Below are 20,096 nucleotides of genomic sequence, written 5' to 3' on the forward strand. Positions count from 1 at the left end.
TGATTGATTAGTTTAGGCCATTAACGTTCAGGGTTATTATTGAGATATGACTTGCATTCCCAGTCATTTTGGTTTATTTTTGGTTTTTAACTTGACTTGATTTCTCCTTTAATTGGCTAGTCCTTTAGGGTAGTTCCTTCCTTTGCTGACTTACATTGTTGTTTTTTCATTTCTTCTTCATGGAATATTTTGCTGAGAATATTCTGTAGTGCAGGCTTTCTATTTGTAAAAATTCTTTTAGCTTTCATTTATCACGGAAGGATTTTATTTCATCATCAAATCTGAAGATAAGTTTTGCTGGGTATAAGATTTTTGGTAGGCATCCATTTTCTTTCAGAGCTTGAAATATGTTGTTCCAGGCCCTTCTAGCTTTTAGGGTCTGGGCTGAGAAATCTGCTGATATCCATATTGGTTTCCCCCTATATGTAGTCTGATGCTTTTCTCTCACAGTCTTTAAAATTCTAACCTTATTTTGTATGATAGGTACTTTCATTATAATGTGCCTTGGTGTGGATCTGTTGTAATTTCTCATATGTTTGATGTCCTGTAAGTCTCTTGTATTTGATTTTCCATTTCATTCTTCCGAGTTGGAAAATTATCTGATATTATTTCATTGAATAGATTATTCATTCCTTTGGTTTGTATCTCTGTGCCTTCCTCAATCCCAATAATTCTTAAATTTGGTCTTTTTATTATATCCCATAATTCTTGGATGTTCCATTCATGATTTCTTACCATCTTATCTGTTTGATCAAATTTGTTTTCAAGATTAAATATTTTGTCTTCATTGCCTGAGGTTCTGTCTTCCAAGTGATCTAGCTTGTTGGTTATGCTTTCTATTGAGTTTTTAATTTGTTTTATTGTTTTCTTCTTTTCAAGGATTTCTGTTTGTTTTTTTTCTCAGAATCTCTTTGTCTTTACTGAAATGATCTTTTGCTTCCTGAATTTGCTCTTTTAACTGTTTATTGGTGCTTATTCATTGCCTGCATTTGCTCTCTTATTTCACTGTTTGCTTCTTAGATCATTTTAATTATGCACGTTCTGAACTCCTTTCTGACATTTCTTCTCCCATGCTGTCATTGGATTCTATTGATATAGCATCTCGTGTTGTTCATGTAACTTCCCTCTGGCAGTGTGAATCTGAGGTGTTGCAGTTTCCCCCCATAGACTTATAGTGTCCCTGCAGATTTCCCAATATCTCACCTTGAAGTGAGAGAGCAATATTAGCAGCACACAATACAAACAATATGCTTCCTTAACCCAAATAGTCCCTATTCAGATATTAACCATATTGTCTTAATAAACAGAGATGATGAGTTCAATTTTATCTACAGCATAAGCAACAGGTTTCCAATAAGGACCACAATTTCTAATGATGGACAAAGAGGATAAGGTGGGGTGTAAGATATAACATTAATGAGATAAGAAGCAAGTCTATAGAGGTACTGTTGTTGGAATAGTAAAAGCGGAATTAAAGAAATTGGTTGTTAGCATGAGAAAAGGGAGAAAGAGTCTCCAAGGAAACAGATAGATAAGAGGGAAATAGACTGAGAAAAATATTAATAAAAGAAAAGAAAAGTAGGAATAATAGTAGGTATAATAGGAATAATCTTAATAATACTACTAATAAAAAAAAAATCTACAATAAAACCCTACTGTTAAAACCTCCTAGTTTTCAGTAGCCTGATGCCTGATAGGAACTTAAAAATGCAATGTCCCAAGAAGGGTGCTGCCCTACTAGGGATGGTGGCCTCCAGGTAGGAAATAATCCATGCTAACAGGCAGAGGCAACCCCACATGGTGATAGATGGTCAGCTGCAGCATGGGCACTAGACTACATGGGGCCTGGGTGCTAGACCAGGCAGGGCACAGGCACTGGAGACAGTGGGCTGGGGTGGGTCTCGGCGGTGGAGATGCCGGGTTTTTCTTTTTCTATAGTGGAAATGAGCTTTAAAAAGCAAAGGCAAGTTTTTATGTAGCTATATAATCTGTAAACCAAAGTACCCCAGTCTTCATAACTGCTTGATTTGTTTTGGACCCCAAGAAAAATGAATCCGCTACACAATGCAGCCTCAAGGACAGCTCTGAATAATTTTCAAAGTAATCAATCATATTGCTATAAAATTGCCTTGCCCAAGTGAAGAGTTCTTGTCCAGTGAATCCGCCAAGTAACAATTTTCTTTGTTCGTACTTTTATAGCTAAAGAACCCATTATCTGAAGCAGTAGTAAAAACTTTTCTCAGTAGGTGAAGAAGTTATAAATTTGTTTCCTGGCAACATGTTCCTCAAAGGAGCTGAAAACTGCATGATTTCAGTATACTTTTTTGTTTCGAATGGCTGGAGGTGGGGAGAATGTATGTCAGGCTGTGTTCAGAGCAGTGTTCAAAACGTCTTCCATTTTGTGATACATGACATCTTCTTGAGTCATTCTATGAGATCAGTTTAGGAAATTTAGTCCAGTAAAAATGGGTTGAGTGTCTACTCATGTAAAATACAATTATCCCTATTCTTCACGGGCCCAGCAACTTAATGATTTAACAATTTGTCAATCTATGAGCCCCACCTCCCATGGATGAAAATGAGGGAGTAGGTGGTTTTCTATAACATTCAGGGATTTTGCATTGTGGATGTTGATTGAATTATACTCAGCAGCTGGCGGAATGAAGATTGGAAAAGGGCAATCTGGGACAGAAATTTGGGACAGTGGTACAGCTTTGACTGCCAAAAGTGGAGAGGTTACCCAAACAAGACTAGACTCTCTACATAGCTACCTTCCCAGCTCCCATTTCATTGATTTGTTATATGTTCTTTGCTTGTTTTCCAACTTGGCCTTCGGATAATAATAACAACAGTAACAGCATTGAGCAGGATTTGTCAAGTATTAGAAACAACACTAGGTAGTAATTCTCATTCACCCATAGTGGATACTGTAGTTTGGATCTGGAATAAACCTTTAACACCTGGGCTTATTCCAGATCCAAACTACAGCACCCACTGTGGGCACTATTTTATGTAACTATTTTACATTTATTATCGTATTTAACCCTTATAACAATTCTTTGAGATAGCCGCTATTATTATTTCTATTCATCTCAGAACACGGAATACATTTTCCAAAGGCACACTATTACTAAAAAAAAAAAAAAAAAAAAAAAAAAAATTAAAAATGACAGAGTTTGGAAAAATATTTCTCACTAAAGTGACTCATCTGACTTATCCCGATCCATGTGGGTGGCATAGCAAGATCTTTCTGTAGGTCCAGGGGCGCCATGACTTGAATGCTCATTTAAGAGATGACCTAGAACTACTCAAATCTCAGAATGCAGCTATAAAGAGTTCAGATCAACATGGCGACTTCCCTGCCATCCCCTATTAAACCTGCTACCTTGAAAAGTACCCCTTTGGCTATAACCACAGGAGATCAAAAAATGTATTTGGAAGCAAGGTGAATTTTCTGGTGGGCTGCCACACTGAACAAATTGCCTGCACATTTGGCACATTCCTTCCTAGCATAGGCACAGTGTAATTGTTCCTCCCCTCTCATTGGCATCTTGAATAAAGAGAAAGCTGGCGTTGATTTCTATCCACCCTTCAGCGTCCCCCACAAGAGCTTTCTATTTCTTGGAAAAGAAAACTGTCCACTTATCCCAATAAGCATGAATTGAGAAAATTATAATTTTTTGGAGGACTTTCATTTAATGGAACAATGTGTCAGAACTGGGCCTACAAAAGCAAGGTACAATGTCAGTATGAACCTGAAGCAAGGAAATGCTGAGTCGAAGTCATTGTACTCAGCAACCACTCCTCATATTTACTCTCTAGGTTGGACCTTGGAGACAAAGTGAGTGTCGAGTGGTCTTGAAATTTTAGGACAGTTGGGACAGGGAGTTGAGCATGCAATGAGATGTGCCAGTTGATTTCAGTGTTTTCTTTGTGGATGACCACTCTCTGTACCCCCAAGAACAATGCACTTCCAAGACTAGTGCACCCCCAATAAATGCATTTTCTTCTTTAGGCATCTCTTATTTTTTCAGTCAGTAGCTCTACCTTCAAAGGCAAGTCAATGCTTTCCTGTTTTCATTTTGAATTGGTTACCGTATAATTTTTTTAACATACTTCTTTTCTCTCTCTCTCTCTGTTTCAGAGGCTACCCTTTAAAGACAGGCATTTCACGTGCAGCAAAATGTAAGTACATTTCCTCCTTGAAATGTTATCGACTTCCCAGTTATAATTCCTAAAACCTCTTCATCTTTAAGGCTCCCATCTCACATTGCTGCATTTTTTTAAGATCTGGCTCAACACATTCAGCCACAGTTTGAAGCTGCTGTTTTACGTTACCGATTTGTATAACATCATGGAGCATTTTAGAAAACGTTTTGGAAGCAGATTGAACCTGATTGTGGCCATGACAATACTGCATCTGAAAAACTAGATTTTAGTGAGGAGGGAAAGATTAGGCAATATTCATTTAGCTATTATGATCATGTGACGCCAACATATGACTCTCCAGTGTCCCTCAATGAATGACTAATTTATTCCTCTTCACCTAGTTGATCATCACGTGGTTGCTTGCAGGCTGTGTGTTGGGAAACAGACCGGTAGCTACCTGAACAATTCCTTCCAGTGTCTGTTGCATTATAGCCCTTCCACCCATCAGTGTTCTTTCTAGAATTACTATCCTGTGAATTATGCTTCTTTACTCTGACATTCCCAGCATCTATACCCACATTACCATTATCTGAAAGATCCAATGAAATTATGGTAGGTCTGAACAGGAAGTTATGAGTATTGAAGAATTTTGCTTTTAGAAGTAAGATGCAAGTACATTGTTTTTCTTTTCTTTTTTTAATAAAATAAAGTTAAGAGTGATTTCAACCAAACATATTTATACACCCACATATGTGCATATATACATATAGGTATATATATGTGTGTGTGTGTGTATATACATGTAAATATGTGTCTGTGTGTCTATACACATACATATGAATGTACACATTTACAAAAGTTCTATTTGTCTCTGGAATAATTTGATAATACCCAAGTTCAAAAAGCAGGGTATAGATTTAGGTCAATATGAAGATCCTAACTATTCAAAAAGTAGCTTAAAAGGTAATGAGTAACGAATAAGCAAGAAATCAACAACCATGAGGTCAGGTAACAGGGAGGCCGTATCGACTCTCAGTTCCTGATTCATATGGAATTTCTAATAAAGGCTGCATCTCAGAAGCCTCTAAATCATTTAACCAGACATTCTTAGACCCATCAGAATCCAAAGAGCTCACTTGAATTATATATACTATATATGCTCTAATAAGTTCTTCCGAATTATTCAGTCCCTGAGAAAATTACATGTTCAGCTGAACTGCAAGAAAAACTTAGTTTCTACTGATTTCCCAGGGTGATGTTTTTGTTTGCTCTCTAGAATAAATTGATCCCATTGCTGTACACCAAATATTCAAACATCACCACAAGAGACATTCACTCTCAAAGTCATTTAAATTTAATGTCAAAGTATTATGCATGCACGGGAATTTTTTAAAATGTCAAGCTCTGTGTTATACTGCTTTGGTCTTTATTGCATTATCAAGACACCTGCATGTTATGAATATTTAAGCAGATTTTACCAATAAAATCATGTTAGATTTCATAAGCAGTCCCTCTTTTCATGTGCTATCATGAGTATATTGCTTGTACAAATGTTAGCTTTTGACTACATTCTTTCTTTTGAACATAAAGTGCTGTTCAGGGGAAACCACCTATGTTTATCTTCCTGTATGTTTATATTTAGTAGCTTTTTACCACACTGTCAGTATCTATTTAAGTTCACCACTGTTTTAAATGATTCAATGTTAAATACTAAAATGTACTTGGTATATGTTCATAGTGAAAATTAGGTCATAGTCAATTTACTACAGCATTTTAAGTCATTATAAGTAAACATAAGCACATGGATATGATTATTACCCCAAGATCTCTTTGTCAAAATTTCAATCAAAAGCACCCTTTACCTCCCAGACTGGGGTAAGGGAGCAGGCGCTGGCTATTCCACCTTAGAGGGCTTAAATTGTGGTCACATTACTTTCAGATTTCTTTTTTTCTTCAAAGACATACCTGTACACTGTACAACAACCTATTTTATTAGTAAATATTCTGAGATGCAAACTTGCTCTTGAATTTTAAACCATGCAAACAAAACAGGTCTATTCCACTCCCCAAGCCATTTCTCAGCAACACATGAAATCACAGAAATGCATTAAAATAACCAAGCAAGGGTGACTTGGGTTCCTTGTGGCTCCCACATTCATCAGCCTCTCTGCATTTGGTTTTCTATCCTAATGAGAACTGTGCTATACAACCAATACAAATGGAAAACGACCCAACCGGCACCAGGCTTAGGTCTGTCCTGAACGGTGGAGGTTTCCCAGTGAAGGTCTTGCAAATGTGTATGGGACACATAAGATCCCAACGCTTTAAAGCAGACAGCTTAGCCAAGCCAGGACCATACGCCCCCACGGAGAAATAGGGCTGAGCCAAGTAAGGAACTCAGGAGCGAAAATCAGAAGGCCTGTGGCTAAATCTGAGTTTGCCCCCTCAGCAGTGGCTTGATTTTGAGAAAGTTAGTTAGCACCCCAGTTTCTAAGTTTATAATGGACAGCAGGGGAGGGGGAAGGAAGTCATTTTTTTTTTTCTGCCTCCTTCATAGGATTATGTTATATCTAAAAGTGCTTCATATCTCTAAGGGATATTATCTGGTTATTGGGAAACTCTCCCTGTTTTAGTGGGAGTCCCTGGCTCTCTGGTGATAAACTTCCGGCCTTCAAGTCAAAACTACACAGTAGTAGAAAATAGACCCCTAATGCACCAAATCAGTTTCCTGCAGAAGTTTGCACTGCCTTGGTGTGTTTCTGACCACACTTACTCTTGAGGACCACTGCCTCTGGCGGAGGGGCATTGTCTTCTGGGTGGTATGGGTGAGAAAGTTGCCAAACAAACCTGAATTATCCAGAGGGCTGTAAAATGCGCAATTGCTTTTAAAGAGGCATGGTGATATTGTGTGTTCCTTTCGATTTTTGGCAGTAACGATTTTGTGCAATTTGTGGTTTTGCAATTTCTCTTTCCACAGACAACACCCTGGCTCTCGTTCAATGCCCCATTGGTGGGGTTGAGGTGGGGGAAGAGAGAGACTCCCTGGGGCTCTGCATGCTCCAGAAAAAAGAAGGAAACGTTAATGAAATAAGTCAGAAGGAATGCTAGAGACCAGTGGAAGTTGGTTGGTTCATGGGGAAGAAACAACTTTTAATAAATTGCTTGGTGTGGCCAGGATTGTATCTGGGGCTTTCATCAGCTGGGCCAAGATCTGTTCCCCTAACTCTTCTTGCTTCTCTGCTGAGCTTTGTCTGGGTTTCAAAGTCAATCTCTTCTCTTTGTTTTTTCTATATTCAACAAGCCTAGAGCGGTTTCTTCCACTGGCTTGCTCCTGCCCCCCACCCTTCCCAGTGAGATTTTCTTTAAATAATCTGTCTCTAAGTGTCCTCTTGCCAATTACACATACTTAGTTTGTGTGAATTAGCTCAAGATCCATGTGCCAAAAATTTTTGCCCTCATACTGGTTGCCTTTTCTTGCACTTCCTCATGCTTGCAATGCTCTGTGCAGAGATCGGGAGCCGCAGGCAGCACAGAGATGCAGCATATATCGAGGCGAGTGACTTTTTCTGTTTCTATTCATTGCCTCTGGGAAGCCTTGCAGACTCTTGTTTGCTTTCTAATGGCTGCTAGGCACTACGCTGAAGGATTTACAGTTGCATCCAGTGTCAACCTTGTATTCCTTCTCTGTTCACTTCTTTAAGTCAAAAGAGCCCCATGTTCTTCCCCGAGAGTGGATTCCCAGGGCTCAGGCTCACTCTTCACTGGTTTTCTGTGCACAAAGGCTGCATATTTCTTCTCTTATCATAACCTGTCACTGCTCCTTTTGCTTCTAAAAGGAATATAAAGATAATTGCTACTCATGTGTTAATTACAATCTATCAAATTCTGCATTGGGGAAAATATGATCTTCCTGCATGTGTGTGTACTAAAGGTTCAGGGAATTGTTTCTGTTACAGAATCATAAATCATGGGATTTTAATTTTGGAAGATGCTTTCAACATTATGCATTTCAATAGCCCACCCCAAGCCAGCCGCCTAACGCCCTCTCCAGGAGCCCTTCCCCTGGCTCACAGTCCATTTTTTAAACAGCCCAGGGTTCACTGTCTTTTGCTAACCTGAGTTAACCTCCCCATGACTTCGGGTCATTTTGCCTTCTGGAACAGCTCAGAAGAATTGACTCCTTCTTCCACATGACAACCCTCTAAATATTTTGGAATCTGATTCCATCTACTCTCTGAGTCTTCCTTGTCCAGGCTGAACGTCCCCAATTCTTTCATTCATCCTTCATGTGATTGGTTAGGTTTTCCTCTTCCATGTGTCCCAGTTGTCTTTCGCAGGGGGGTCCCTCTTAAAATGCTACAGCCTTAACCAAAAAGGGTGCTGCCAAGATGGCTGACCATTCCAGAGCTCTAAGGGGGGAGAAGACTCATTCCAAATGTGCAATTTCTAGAAATAAAACCTAAAATGCATCAAAAATTTAACAGCATTTTAGTCCTGAGGTTAATCCTAAAACCTCTAGAGAGGCTACATAAAAGCTGCTATGAAAGCGGATTTCTTCCAGTCCTATACTTATGCACTTGGTTTTAAATAATATGTAAACATTTACAGGTAACCCTGTAACAGTTATTAGTTTCAGAGTATTTGTAAAAAACCATCAGGGACTTTTGAATTTGCATTTTTTAAACCCTGGCTTGTCTGATTTGGATTTTGAGTATCTGGGTTTTAAGTTCCTCAAAGGTGGAACCACCTTTGGTGTTTTATTCATCTGTCTCTCTTGTAACATCTGTGACATTCTCCGAAGCAACTGAATGCTCAATAAATACTTTTGTTTGGTCCATCAACCAAGTCAAACATGGGCAGCTTTCCAGCACCTTGAGAGAGACCTGTCTTCAGGTGGTATCAGTGCTCTTTAGAAATTAGAAGACTAACTTTACCCTACCCTACCAATGCTTGGCAGTCTTGTGCCTTTGAACGTTACTGATGGTGTGACCTCAGGGACTAGCGTGCCTGGATTCCAATCACACTAGCTTTGCTAGCTGTGTGCTTTGGGGCAAGTTAAACCACCTCGCTGGATCTGTTCCTGATATGCAGGGTTTGATAATAAATCATTTATGTATTCATTCATATAAAGAATATAGAAAAACTGCTGGTGATATATAAAAAAATAATTAATAGCAATAATGGTTGTGGTGTTGTTGCTTTTGTTGTTTTTCTCCAGATGGGGGTATACTGTGTAACCAGTCTACCCTAAGAGGATGGAAAGCCAGCTTGGCCTCATTTGCTCCCAGTAAGCCTATACTGAATGCAAATAATAATTTTATCATTAAATGCTAGCATGACTTGAACATAACTAAGTGCTTCACGGACCATCTAAGTTCAGATATGTGTTCCAAAGAAACACAAACATATAAAAAGATGAAAACAAGGTAAAGCTTTGCTAAAGCTCTTCAATGGGAAAGTGTATTACTCTCCACAGCAAAGTGTTCTAAAGATCTTCTAAACCCAAATTCCTTATGGTAACTACTCCAAAATCTCCCACTTACTGCTGTGTTTAATACAATCCCACCTAAGCTGCTCTCTTCCTCACTTACTTCTTCTAACCTAATCATGCCCAAGTCTCCAGAATCACTAAACCAATTGTCTTTTATTTTCTGTCTATAGCACACCATGTCATATGTAATTTCAATGTAGCCTTTCCAGAGTGCTTCTAAAAAGTAGTAGGTGTATATGTGTGTATGTGTCTGTGTGTGTGTACATGTGTATGTGTTTTTACTGTAAATCTTACCATGTAATGACTATGAAGGACATAATTTCCAGAGAATGATATAATATGTAATACTCTTCACTGTGAATTCTATAGAGCTTGCTGATTCTACAGAACATTTCATAGATTCTATAGAACATCTTCATTGTTTTTGCTGAATTCTTATATCTACAGTCAACCCTTGCTTGCAACTGATGAAAGAATAGTTTCCATGTAAATGTGGTTGCTAATTTTGTTTATGTTAATGAATAAGAAATTGAAACAGCAAAGATATATACCATAGGTACACTCTTCATCAGAAATATGGGCAACTCTTTCATGAAACTGGGTAGTTGTTCTTTTATGTAGTTGAATATTCACTCAAATTTCTAAGCTGTTCATAATATGACAGTTATAGACATAACACTCTCTTTAATTTCATCTGCATTATTAACATTTTATCCATCACTCTCTAAAATCTAGATAATCAAGCCCTGGTTTGTAGTATTTATCAATTTCTATGGTGTTAATATTCCCCTCGGCCATTTCAAACCACCATGTCACTGAAAGGAAAATGAGGGAGATGTGGGGTAACACATCTTTATGTATGTCGACACAGATAAAATGCATGCAAATAACTTCAAAAGCACATGTGACAAAAAGGCAGCTAAATAATTAGGAAGGGATGACTTTGGGATATTTATTTCCTTTGTTTTTAATGTAACTTATGTAACTGTAAGTTTATATGATTTAATTTCTAAGAATGCCTGTGTTTAGCAAATATCTTCCACATTCCAAAAACAATCTAACAATTGTCCCTTGTACACTGGCACAAACCATTTCTAACACAACACTTGTCCTTCCTCTTTAGACAGCCGTGGGGGTAGAAAGTGGGAAGAAGAGTTTGAAATATGACTGGGAGTATTTACAAGCTGATTTTTTTTCCATCTTACAAATTATTTTTTAAAAGATGATTTAGAGCTTTGCCAAAAATCGAAGACAATTTCCTGTCTTCAGAAACCATTTCCTTCCTTCCTCCTCATGAAAATGTTTTCATCTTTAGCATTGATTACCGACTCAAAGATTTTATCATTCTATCTTTTCTAAATATTTTTTTAGACTAAAAGGGAGTGGGAGGAGAAAATTGCCAGCATTTAGATATTTAATCAAATCCACAAACGGAAGACAAAGTTTCCTTGGACTTTATACTACCTTGAACTGGGGAGATTCATAAAACATGGAGAGCTTTCAAGCAAGCATCAGAGCTCCGTTCTTCCTTCAGGGCTCTCAAGTTTCGCCTGCCTCTGTTCACCAGGTCAAAACCCCCCAGATTGCATATGATCTAGAATGGCAGCCACAGGCATCAAGGGGTGAATGTCTGACTCCAGTTTTACTTGGAAAATTCCCATGGTTTCCAAACTCCAAGGAAAGAAGTCCACGTGGTTCAGGTCTTATTTCCCCTTGCAGGCCACTGGCCAGTGTAAGGAGGGGATTCCTCATATTGAAACACCTCCAGTCCCATTAGTGATCACACCAGCAGGGCTGTGGAAGGGACGGGGCAGGATGAACATCAGGAACAACAGAAAGGTCAGTGCCCACATCAAGCTGTGAATAGACATAATAATGGTCCTTCTGGCATAATACCTCTAAAACTCTTTCATTAAAAAGAGAAAGTGTCAAAAAAACCAAAGGCCAAATATTTTCTCTGATATGCGGATGCTAATGCACAATGCGGGGGCAGGGGGTAGTGGATTAGACAAAGGGGAATGAAAAGAAGGGAGGGGGAATGGGAATAGGAAAGATAGTAGAATAAATCAGACATTATTACCCTGTGTGCATATATGATTACATGACCAATGTAATTCCAATCACGTACAACTGGAAGAATGAGAAGTTAGACTCCATATATGTATAATGTATCAAAATACATTCGACTGTCACATATAACTAATAAGAATAAATAAATAAATAGAAAGTATCTTGAAATATTTCATATATGGAGGAAAATAATATAGTGAGTACTCCCGTACTTCTCATGTACATTTAACTAACTATAACACTTCAATATTTGGTTTAGATGCTTATCAATTTTAAAGATAGATTATTAAAAATCAAATTAAATACTTATATCCCCCCTTTTCTGATCCTATTCTGCTTTATCATTCCCCAACAAACAATTCTGTGTATTAATCCATGTTTTTCTCTACCAAAGAGCGGTATCTCCTATGGCTTCATAATAAGTTTTCATACATGCTATTGAATCACATGTGTCGTTCATTTTCTGTCAGTCAACTTTACCTTTCTGAGATTTACTCAAGAGGATATATGACTGAGTATGTATCCATTTGACCCTACATCATATTCCATTGCATGAATATATTGATATTCATTGACTTTATTCACCCTATTGGTGAAAATTAGGTTATTGCCAATTATCTATTAAAATGCTGAATGATTATCCTTGTAGCCTTCTGCACTTGGGCAGACTTTTCTCCAGGGTAATTAGATATGAAATCATTGGATTATAAGGTCTGTAACACATACATATTACTATTTATTGTCAAATTGCCCTCCTAATGGTTGACCAGTTTATATTCTCATGAACAGGCCATGTGAATTCCCATTTCCCCAAATCTCTACCAAGAGAAGTTATTCTCAGTCTTCAATTTTTTATCCATATGATAAGAGTAAAATGGTGTCTTATTTTTCTAGTTTTAAATTCTTTAATTTCTGTCAGAGATGAGCATCTTTTCACATCTGTTGGTTCTTCATTTTTTGTGAACTGCCTATTCATTCTTTACTGTTTTTTAATCAATTACTATTTAATTTTTATGGATTTGTGAAAGTAATCTATTCTGGGCAATAATCTAATGTCTGTTATATGCAAATGCCTTTCCAATACTAGTCACTAGCTTGTATTTTTACTTTCTATAGAGTAATTTTTATTAGAGACACATTTATATTTTCATAAAATCTAAATTTTTGAGCTCTTCATTTGGGAATTTATTTTTTTATTCTCTACTTTGATGTTATAGATATTCTCCTGTACATTGTTTCAAAAGTTTTCAAACTTTTGATTTCACATTTATGTTTCTTACCATATGGAATTTATATTTTGTATGGGGTGAAATAAGGAACTAATTTCATGTTTCTTATGGAAAATCAATTGAACCAGTCTGATTTATCAAATAAGTACTTCGTGGTTTTCCCATTGACTTCCTATGCTGCCTCCATCATTAACTTGTTTTCCATATACCAAAATCAGTGAGGAATCTACTGGCCTATCCCTGACCTTCAGACATATTCTCTTAAATATTCCTGCTTTACTGTTAATATCTGATAGGGCAAAGTTCTATAGCTTGACCTTTTTCTTAAATATTTTCTGTCCATTCTCTACTTTCTCAACTGAATTTGAAGATTTGTCAATTTCCACAAAAATCTCTATTTAGGATTCTGATACAATTGCATTGAATGTATAGAATAATCATGAGATTTGACATTTTTGTTTCCAACCAATGAGTTTTTTATATTTTGCAATAGGGTCAGTCTTTTTGTGAACCTCAAAAATGTTTTATAATTTCCTCTACAAAATGCTTAGACATTTCTGAGTGTATTTATTAGTATAGCTGATTGCTGTGTGAACGATCTTCTTCATTCTCTTTCCTAGATTGCAGAAGACATGTTTGGGTAACCCTAAGATGGTGGCTGGCATTGAGCCAAGAGGTGGTGCATATTTAGTGTTAACACGGCATGATCTACTTTTGCCTGATTAGTTAATGTCTCCTCTGCGCTAGTGGTCAACAGATATTCCTCATTCTTTCTTGATTGGTACCAAGGGGCGTGCTTCAATTGTACTAATCCTAAGCTGATTGGCTGCCTTAGGTATATAAGACACGCATCTATAGGAAGCACCTTGGATAAGCAGCACCTCTGATAGATCGCTGGGCAGAGGACTAGACACTTCTAGGTTGTGGGTTGATGATGGCAGATTGCAGAGTGTAGGTTGCAGCTCACAGAGTGAAGATCGCAGGATGCAGGATGCACCTCTAAGAAGAAGCAGCAGATCTTTAAGAAATAGCTCCTCTGATAATAGTAGCCTCTCTGAAAGTGTAGCAAGTCTCTTTTCCTGATAAGCAAAGTCTCTCTTCCTCTAAGCTCTAAGCAAAGCCTGTCTTCCTCTAAAACTTCCTCTATAAAAGCAAGTAAGCCTCTCTTCCTCTATAAACTAATGAATAAGCAAGAAAGCAGCACACTAAAGAGAAAGATAATAGAAGTAGCTCAGTTTCCAGTCCACCTCTGATAAATACCCGTGCAATTGTTGCTGCAGGCGGTAACAAATATCTGCGGCATTGTTGCCGCGGGTGGCAACACTGGATGGTTGTTGGTATTGTCTAGGAATACAGTTGATTTTCGTGCTTGATATTTAATCCAGCAACCTCATTAATTTCTCAAAAATGTTAATGGTTTCTCTGTATATTATTCAAGGATTCTGTACAAAGACAATCACATACTCTGCAAATAAGAATAATTTCATATCATCCTCTATTTCTTGTGCCTCTGATTTTGTGTATTTCATTGTCTTGGGCTTCTAATTCACGTTGAATACCAGGATGATGACAGTCATGCTTGACTTGCCTCTGACCTTAATAAGAATGTATTTAAAAATTCTCTGTTAAGAATAATGCTTGCTGCATGTTTTTGGTTAAATGACTTCTATTAACTTAAGAATATTTTCCCATTCCTTGTTTGCTAAAATTTATTTTTAAATCATGGTTACATGTTTAAACTTCTCAAATATTTTCCTTCATCTATGAAGATGTTATAGTTTATTTGTGAGGATATCTATAATTTTTCCCCTCTCTTTCTCTCTGGTCATTTTATTCTTCTTTACATTTATTTAGCATTGAATTTCTTTGTGCTTTGGAAATTTGATATTTATCTTACCTTTTGCGAGCCTTTCCTTTCTTTCTTCTCTCTATCCCATCCTTCACCCTTCTCAGGTTTTGCTCTTGCCTCTACTGAACCCCTCATCCAAGATTCCCAGTACAACCAGATCTTCAGTAGAGGCTTATGTTCCTGTTCCATGATCATATCGGGGATATGCAAGGTCCAGGCCACCAAGCTAGTGACAGTCTGGCTCAGCTGCTGATTGTAAAGCACAGCCATCATTCCCCAGTCTCCCAAAGTCACAGTCACAAAGTTAAAGTCACAGCAATAGCAAGGACAATCTTTTCCTATCTCCTTTGACAAGTTGAAATCCACATGACCTCCTGTTTCCAGCAATGAGCCCAGCTTTAGATTTCCACTTGATGTGTAGTGTGTTTCATCCCTAGTACACTCTTCCAGCTAAGTGCCTGGCTATCCCTGATTCCAGGCTCACCCCAGACAGGAACTCAGCCAGCCAAAGGTTTCATCTCTACCCGAATCACCTCTGACTTACCTCTTTTTCTGTTTAATTTCTGACCTACAGAACAATTAGTTTTGTTTATGAGCATGGCCATGCCTTTCTAATACTTGATTTACTACTTCATTGAGTCCCATGAATTTACAAGATTTTCTTGGGGGAATGAATTGAAAATCATGTGATTTTACTTAAAAATAGAAAAAATTATAGCAAGAAAAGAAAACACTGGTATCAACCTGGTATATGCTTTCTGCCTGGAAAACCTTGTGTTTTCTGTCCCACCTATCTAAATCTTGATCATCTTTCCCTGGCTACTCATCCTGATTCATGTTCACTTTTCCTTCAATTTCATCTCCTAACTGTGTGCTGAGTGCCCTGATATTCCAGGCACCATACTAGCAAAGAGGATATACACTACAGAAGATGGGCATGGGCCTGTGTTCAGGGAATTCATGTCTAGTGGGGAAAAAAAGCAAGAAATTACAGCATAATATAATAGTAGTAGTAGTAGTAACAATATTACATCATTTTCTAATTTTACTCTCACACAATTAAAGCAACCTATTTAACAAATGATTGATTACTCACTTTTATTGTTCTATAATTTATGCACATGGATGAATCATGTTTTCTCAGTTCTAAAAGATCCATAAAGATCATGCACATATTTCTCTTGTTTATTTCCATGCTGTCAAGGATCATCGTGCATGCATGATTGAATTGTTTTGATCCTGCAATGAGGTTTCAAGGCACCACAGCACACAAAGAGATTGTTTTAAGGCCAGCTACTTTTTCTTAATGTCAGTTTAATATTAATGGCTAAAGTAACATTTCTTTGGATTTGAGAAATATCTTGTTTTCAAAGAGAGACAGAGAGAGGCTTAGTGCAACATATAAGACAGTAAAAGTTAACCATTCAGATCATGAATAGATGCCTAAGAAACTTCAAAGAACTTCTAGCACATATCCAAACGTTTGGGTCAAAATGAAAGATAATAGGGGTATGAAAGATGGTGGAATGAGACAGACATCATTACCCTATGTACATGTATGATTACACAAATGGTATGAATCTACAACCATAGAAATGAAAAGATGTACCCCATTTGTGTACAATGAATCAGAATGCAGTCTGAAAAAAAAAAAAAAGATAGATAATAGAAAATCAACCAAATGGCCCTAGCAAAAGAGACAGAAAAAACATTTCCAATAATGTCCTCACTTTACGTTTCAGTGTCTTCTTTACAGAGAGAGAGATGGCCTCAGGGTTCCAGTCAGTAGCTTTTGCAAAAATGAAGGAAGGAGAAATTAAAGATGAAAGTCAATGCTTTCAACTGGGTCAAAAAAAAAAAAAAAAAAAAAAGAGAGAGAGAGAGACAGAAAATAACCAATGTGAGGATAAAGAGCAACTGGCATTCTTATGCACTGCTGGTAAAGGGGATGTTTGGTGCAACCAATTTGAAAAGCTGCCATTGCTCTTAAGGATGAACAAATGCATACCATATAATATAGCAGTCCCCTTCTGATGTATTAGCCCAACAGAAATGCATAGGTAGATTCACACAGTGAAACACCATACAGCAATAAGAACACACACTCCTATTACATATAACTATGTGAATGAGCCTCACAGAAAATGTTGAATGAAAGGGGCTATTTGATGGAAAGTTCTCATATAATTGATAACCATCATAAATTCATATTAGGAATTTTGCAACCAGATATATTCCAAACCTAGTGGATGGAAACCTGTGGAACCGTTTTCATTTTACCTTCATTTCCCTAAATGCAAATGTTGGCATCAGACAGTGCACTCGAAATCGACCATTTCCCAGAGTGATTGGAAAGGCTCTCAGACAGCAGAGATTTAAGGCTCAAGAGATATCAATAAGCTAGGACAGGACATGAATGCCAGATGTCCAGCGAATTGAGGCCAAGTTCTTTGCCAGATAATTTGTGGCAATAGGAATGAAGCAAATAAAAAGCAAAGTTTGGGCAAGGAGGTTGAGGGCCCATAAGAAAACCCAAATCAATGGGAAGGGACCACATACTGAGTTCCTGTTGCCATTTGGACATTCAACCACCAAAAGGCATAAGAAAGAAAGAGGATCTCAAACTTGTGAGAAAGGCCACAGCAGTGGCAAAACAGGGACAACCCTATCAGAGGTCAAGGTCATATACACCCTGGGCTGGCTGAACAAAGATCAGAAGGTATTGTGTGATTTGGAAGCCAAAATTAAAACCGACTTACCTAAAACTCAACAGATACTACAAGATGCTCTGGGATCAATAGACTAGATTGATTTGGGTTAAGGAATGAGAAAGGCTATGAACCACTTCCTTGCCATGAGAACCAATTCAGGAAAAATTCATATAGATATATAGATATAGATAGATATAGATAGATATAAAATATATATGGTTTATGTGTGTGTGTGTATATATATATAATATATATATATATATATATATGGATATATATATGTTGTAGGTGGACACAACACCTTTATTTTATTATTGTGTGCTGCTGAGGATCAAACCCAGGGCCTCACATGTGCTAGCTGAGCGCTCTACTCCTGAGCCACAACCCCAGCCCCATGAAAAATGTTAAAGGGCTACATTGATTAAAATTATACACCAATATATAAATTTAAAATCTAGAATTGCAGATTTTCAGGCATGTTCATTTGAAGTTATATTTTTTATTAAAATTTAAAACCCATAGAGTTATCATGTTCTATCCTTCTGTACCTTTGGAGACATTTCCAGTTATATGAAACTTCATTGCCATGGAGTGGGGACACCAGGTGGCCCCAGAGTTCAGCACAGACCATTATGCAATGTGAGCAAGGGGAAGTGAGGTCCTGGGTAGAAAGGAGGAGGGGGAGATTGGGTGCCGTCTGCAGCAGGACAGAGTGACCCACAGGGAATATGGCAGGGTGGCAGAAAGAGAGTGGTGGGTATGGAGTGCAGTGTGGATGGAGGGCATCTCTATCCTCAGCACATTAGTCATAAGAATGTATATCAAGCAGGTACTGATTGACAGGTACTATGCTTGGTGTGCCTGGTGAAGTCAACAGAAGACAGACAATGGCCGTACCCCCCAGGAGTTTTCCAGTGGAGGAGGCCTGGGGAAGATAGAGCATAGTAACTCTAAGGGAATGCCTTTTTCTGTGACATTTGCCATAACATTCCCCATGTGATTGGTACACCACATCACATGCCCAAAAGAAACTGTGTCAATGACTCCAAATTATTGCATCATGAAAATCCCAAGCCTCAATCCACAGGAGGGAAAATCTCTAGGAACTTGGATCGATTGCTATTTATAAATCTAGAAAATTCATTTCAGAAGCATTCCAAAAGGAAAAGAAGTGCAGGAAAACTGACTTCGATAAAATGAACTCACAAAATGGATATATAAAACATAATGCCAACTTTAAATTTATCTATATCTATACATGTCAGTTAGTGCATTTTCTTTGAAGGAAAAACTATGCCAAACTCTAAATTATAATTAGAGGAGTGGTGTTCAGAAAGCTTGGGAAATTAGATGACATATATTCTTTTTAGAGATAGGGTACTTTTTTAAGCAGACTGACATCCTTATTCATTGCATGTATACTAAGCAATGGTGATGAAAAAACATTCAATTCTTGCTCATTGACTCTCCATTAATTTAGCTTCCATGCAGATCTTCTGTTAACAGTGACTTTCTTCAAACATGAGTTGAAATAATTGATTAACTTTTATTTTCCTTAGTTAAAACCACATTTTAATTTGCCCTTTCAGTATTGCACTTATGCCACTTGTACCCAATTCCCATTGCCTAGATGCTCTCCAAGGTTCTTCGGGTTAATTCTAAATGATCGATTTCCTGCGGAATCTCTGTTATATTCAGGAGAAATCTTCCCTCCCATGTATTAATAGCACCCAAAGGTGTTGGTGGTTCTTTCTTTCGATTGCTTTCAAGAATTCAGAAGGGCAACATGGAATTAGTTCAAAATTCAGAGCCACAAAATGAGAAAGCTGAATGAGTGAATGGTAAAACCATTCATCTCCACGTTTTCCATACCTGAAATTAGATGTTGAGTCATTTCATGGATCCAGGAAAACTCATGCCACCAGGGCATGAGAGCTGAGTGCTGCTGGTCCAGGTGAGCTCTGCAGAGTAGTGCCTTCTACTTTTCTACCAAGAGCCCAGGTGTGTGTGGAGAGTAGAGATCCAGCTTCCTGGAATTCCCCCCTTGGCCCACTGAAGCTTGTCCTAGTCTTGCCCCCAGTAACACAGGCAATCTAAGCTCCAGTGTTGTGTTTGAAAGGATTTGACTTAAAGAAGGATCGCTCAGCTGTCTGACTTTCTGTTCCATTCAAATCTCAATGTATTTTCTTGGTTTTGACAATTAAGGACTTTTAAATTGCAAGATGTATTTCCCAAAAGAGACTTTCAATGATATTGAATATGTGAATCACCAAACTTTTCCTGATTGCTTACTTGTCTGTGATTCCTGGAAATTTAGGCAGAAAACAAAATTTTTTTTTGTTATAAACTCTAATATTTTACAGGTTATTTCTAATGATTAGCTGGTTATTTAGCAAAATAAAAGAAAAATAACAATTAAAATCTTTGGAGAAATCTTATCCACCTTCTTTCTCGATGATCCTTTCCCAGGCACAAGAGTCAATGGAAGGTAATTCTTAGAACCCTCATGGAGTAAAGGGCTCATCAAATTTAAGGCAATTCTGGTGGTGGTGGTGGTGGTGTTTGTGCGAGAGAGAGAGAGAGAGAGAGAGAGAGAG

General features: G+C 37.7%; 1 protein-coding gene across 1 annotated transcript in view; it reads left to right on the plus strand.

Moving 5' to 3' along the window:
* The first annotated feature begins 4,159 nt into the window (after positions 1-4,159).
* The window catches only part of Ankfn1 (ankyrin repeat and fibronectin type III domain containing 1), a 244,704-nt gene continuing 228,767 nt past the window's right edge, over positions 4,160-20,096 (plus strand). Inside the window, exon 1 of the mRNA XM_047547242.1 lies at positions 4,160-4,185. The gene's annotated coding sequence lies outside the window, so the exon portion shown is untranslated. The remainder of the gene's footprint in view (positions 4,186-20,096) is intronic.

Source organism: Sciurus carolinensis, chromosome 3 (genome assembly GCF_902686445.1).
Source record: "Sciurus carolinensis chromosome 3, mSciCar1.2, whole genome shotgun sequence".
Taxonomy (NCBI): Eukaryota; Metazoa; Chordata; class Mammalia; order Rodentia; family Sciuridae; genus Sciurus; species Sciurus carolinensis.